Consider the following 5,052-nt stretch of genomic DNA (forward strand, 5'->3'; position numbering starts at 1 on the left):
GACTAGAAATTTGGCTTGGCTGACTTTTCTGCATTGAGGGTGGACTTGGTACTGATATAAGTTGAGAGGCTGACATCCACCCTGCTTAAATAGAAACAGTGTTTGGATCCGCTTTAAGAAGGCCACTCAATGAATGGGTAGAAGACGGAGGCTTATCCCTGGAGATAATAGCAGAAACTGACCACCATACCTCCCCACCTGTCACATGCAGTTCTGCATTCCCCACTCCCCAACTATCCCAACAACCGCCTCCTGCAGTATGAAGGTCTACTAATACTGTCATCATCCACCAACTGAGTTTAGTTTAACAGATTTTTATTGATCATCCTCTTTGTGCTAGTTACTGAGATAACTAGATAACAGAGCTTACCATCTAGAAAAAAAAAATAGAGAAAGACAAGCAATTTCAGTGCATAAGTAGGAACGAGGAAAAGAAGAGGAAGGTGGTTTCAGATGGGAAAAAGACAATGAGCAAAGGCTTGAGACTATATGCAAGAAATTACAAAGCCATGTGATATTCAAGGGGAAGATGTGAGGGCAGAAGTTGTGGAAAACAAGGATGAACAAGTAAGCAGGGGCTGGTCATGCTAGGAATTTAGACCAAGCCTGATAGTGATGAAGAGCCATGGTGGGTGGGTGGGGGTAATCATGTAACAGGAGAAAATCAGGATTATATAGTATTTATATTTGTAACAGATCACTCTGGCTGCATTGTAAAGAAAGGATTAGGATTCAAGAGGGGAAGCAGAAAAACCTATTTAGAAGCCAAATTATTCAGGACTGTTCACGTTTCCCAAACCCCAAACTACTTACTTTATACTCCCCATCTCTTTATCATAACCAATAATCACATCAAGTCCTATCAGTTCTACCACCAAAATTCATTTGCTCTCTCCGTGTTTATTGAACTCTTCCTTGTATCCAATGCTGTGACAGGTAAAAATAAGTGCATTTCTCTACTGAGAGAAGCTGATTGCCTTGTGGGGGCGACAGACATGTAAATAGGTAATTTTAAAATATGTAGTAAGTATTCACTGGGTGCTACCCAAGCTGGAAGTGGGGAGAGAGGGAGGGAAGGAGAATAAGAGGGAAAGAGGGAGGGAAGGAAGGAGGAAGGGACAAGAGGGTAAGGGGGGGGGAAGAGGATAGAGAGAGAGATACAGATTGAGAGAGAGAGAGAGAAATGGGAATGAATATCTGACTTCCAGCAGGTAATGAGAGAGAAATAGGGATCCACAGAGATGAAGTACGAGTTAAGAGGATGAGTAAGAGTTCCCTAGAGGGAAGAAGTTGGGGAGAGGGCATTGCATGTGATGAGGATAGTTTATGCAAAGGCATGGAAATGTGATGAGTAGGAGACTTATTCAGGAACCATCAAGAAATTTGGGGTCAGTGAAACTACAGCTTGGGTTATGAGAAGCAGCATAGAAAAGATCAGGTTGGAGAGGTGGGTCAAGTTGGATCCTGGAGAGTCATGTGAGATTTTTAAGCTGAAGAATATGATAAAATCAGATTTATGACTTAAGTTCATATCTTAGGCCACTATAATTTATCACTGTCTCTTTACTCTCCTTGATCATGCCCTATTAAGACTCTTGTGCTTTCTCATTCATGTGATTGCAGTGGTCACCTTACAGATCTCCTCATCCCAGGAAAACCCCCTCCAATCTGTTCTCCACTTTGGTATCTTTCTAAAACCCCAATCTGTTCCTACCAGTGGCTCCCAGTTGCTTCCAGAAGAAATCCTCAAATATTCAGTGTGGCATGCAAGACACTCAAGCTCCAGCCTACATTGCCTTCTAGCTTCATCTCCTATCTCTCTTATTCCAGCTGGCCGCCTTGCTAACCCTGCTAACTCAAGGTCTTCCAAGCCTGCCAGGCACACTCAGGGCTCCATGACTTTTTTATAATCCTCTCCCAATGTCTATCTGAAATGTCCTTACTACAAATTTCTCCTTAACCTTCAAGAATCAACCAAGGCAATTAACTCTGGCCTTCCCTTGACCCCTAAAGGGAGAACAAATCCCTTCCCTTCTCTGAGTAAACTGGCATATTATACACCATGATATTAGAACATGCTATTGCCTCATAACTATTGTTTGCATATCTGTCTCCCAGGTTAGAATGTAAGATCCACCAGTGGATGGGGCCAATTCTCATTCCTCTTATAAACTCAGCTTATAGCACTATGCCTGGCACATACTTAGTCATCCTCCTCACCAAGCAAATATTTACTGTCAAAGGGAAGTCACTATTTTGTGGGCCAGGTTTCCATTGCCAGGGCACTGCAACTATTCTCTGTAGCCAGCTGGAGAGCAAAAGGCTTGTAGCTCGGGCTCTTGTGAGTTAGAGATCAAAGGCTTCATTCTCCATGCCATAGCTGCTAGATGGACTCAAGCACCCACCACAGACTCAGCTTGCCATCAAGCAGCATGGTAAAGCCTGTGTCTGCCTTTTAAATATCCAACTGTTCCGTTCACTTTTGCATATTTTGGGGCCTGAGCAAAGGACCAAAAACCTTCTCAGAGATATGGGTATGGCATAATATCTACACTTCAGCTGGGATTTTTCTAAGGATAGCCACACATATTTCCAAAAGAGGAAGCACTGGAAACTGGAAAAAAATTGCACACACAGTAGTATTGGGGCTTCCTGGAAACCCCTCTTAAATGAAGAAACAATGAACTCCTAAACTGGGATTCATTGAAGGATCAGAACCTCAGGAATCCCTGTATTTCTCAACTTTAGATTTAATACCTGTCCACTTTCAAGCTCCAAGAAAAGTTTAGCAGGGCTTTACCTCCCACTGCCTGCCTGCCCCAACTTTTTAAGCTTACAGAAGCTATCCTGTTTCCCCGAAAATAAGACAGCGTCTTATTTTAAGGTGTGCTCCCAAAGATGCGCTAGGTCTTATTTTCAGGGGACGTCTTATCTTTCCTGTAAGTAGGTCTTATTTTCAGAGGATGTCTTATTTTCGGGGAAACGGGGTAGTAGGAGCTTCAAACGACTAAGCCCAGGGCATCCCCTGGGGCTTGCAGCACCAGTAGGAAAGTATCTAGAGCTGAAGCCAATTCCTAGAGGGCCTTCTGGGGCATCTGGGAGTCTCCAGTTACATGGCAGACTGCACAGACCACTGATGTTGAAGCACATACATAGGGCTGATATTTTGAGATAATCTTTGGTTGTTTTAAGGGCAACCTGAAAATATCTCTAATTATTTCTGTCAATAGAGGTGGAGACTGAGTCTTGGGGATTGAAGGAAGCAGAGTAAAAATAATCTTACTTCCAATAGCTTTATTACTCATGATTCATATAGAAAAAGGGCGGGGTCAAGGTAGTTTGGTTACACGGGATACAAGTTAGTTGGTAGGTATGATGTGGGAATGGGGCAAGGATAAAGGACAGGTAGAGGAATTGACTGTAGGGAGATAGATGGGGGATTACATGAAGTTTTGGTGGGGAGAAGATGAGAGTACAGGAATTATTGCTTCATTAAAGGAGAAATGTTTGAGATGTTTCCATATAGACATTTCTCTGACTTGTCTAAGAATGAAGTAGGAACAAGTCTACATAAGCTCCAGAATCTACTAGAAACCCAGTCATGGGGAGGAAACATCCTTTTATGATTGTATTCGTGTTCCTAGAAACTTAGAGAATTTAGTCTTAGACTAAAGGCCCTATAGTCCATATTCACAGTGTGCCTGAATGGACCATCTCTCTTCCATATATCTTTTCCTTGGAACTCACTTTAGAAACAACTATTATAAACAAAACCCAAAAGCAAAATGAACAAAAAATAATTTAATGTTGCAGAGGATGAAGGAAGATGGGGGGAGAAAATGCATTTCCCACATTAAAAGCTATAAATGAAAAACACCAGCAGGAATTGGCAAGGTTAGGCTTTCCTCAAGTGCAAACACCCATCTGCCTTACTGATTCTGTAACCATAATTTCATAAAATATTTCTTGAAGCTGAATAGGTAATTTAGGCAAAGTTTCTACCTTCAAAAAGCTCACAGTCTATGGGAAAACCTCATAAATTATAACACAGTGGCAGTACCATTGAGTTTGGGAGTGGGGTAACCTGGGCCATGGAGAAAAATGCCTATAAGCATGGCTCTTTGGTGACAAAGTATGTTGTCTGGGATCAGCTACATTTCTGGTCTTACATTTGAACTTTAAGTTTAGGTAGGAAAAGGGTGCAGCTGAGCTTTGCAATTGATTCAGGATACAGTTGCTAAATCTAACAAGTTATTTTGGCACTGCTAACTGGGCTGGTAGCCAAAGGCACTGATTCTGCCTGGTAGCCAAAGGCTGCCAAATCCCTGGTTTAAGACATTGCCTTTCCAAGGAAAAATAGCTATAATGAAAATAACTTGTGTCCTACATAAACCCTTAGGATATAACATCAAACACATTATCTCTAAAAAGTACCAATAATATTATGCTACGTATGGATTATCATGTTGACTTAGAAGTTATTTCTTTTTTCTTTTTCTTTTTCTTTTTGAGACAGAGCCTCAAGCTGTTGCCCTGGGTAGAGTGCTGTGGCATCACAGCTCACACCAACCTCCAACTCCTGGGCTCAAGCGATTCTCCTGCCTCTGCCTCCCAAATAGCTGGGACTACAGGCACTCACCACAATGCCCAGCTGTTTTTTGGTTGCAGCCATCATTGTTGTTTGGCGGCCTGGGATGGATTCGAACCCGCCAGCTCAGGTGTATGTGGTTGGCGCCTCAGCCACTTGAGCCACAGGAGCCAAGCCTACAAGTTATTTCTTGCTATATGTCTTTTATCTTGTGTCCATGAGCTTTATTAATTTTAATAGTACCCATCTGACTCTACCTACTGGTAAACTTGTAACCTTCTAAAAAAGAAACTATCTCAGCATTTTAATCATTTCACCTTGCCTTTATGAACTTAAGTCCCAACTTGGAACCTTGGTTTTATCAACAATAAAATGGGGACAATAATATCTAAACACTAGCTAGCAGTAAAGTTCAAATGAGATAAATAACTGTATATGTAAAAAGCAGGAGCCTATTTGGAAAA

Source organism: Nycticebus coucang, chromosome X (genome assembly GCF_027406575.1).
Source record: "Nycticebus coucang isolate mNycCou1 chromosome X, mNycCou1.pri, whole genome shotgun sequence".
NCBI lineage: Eukaryota > Metazoa > Chordata > Mammalia > Primates > Lorisidae > Nycticebus > Nycticebus coucang.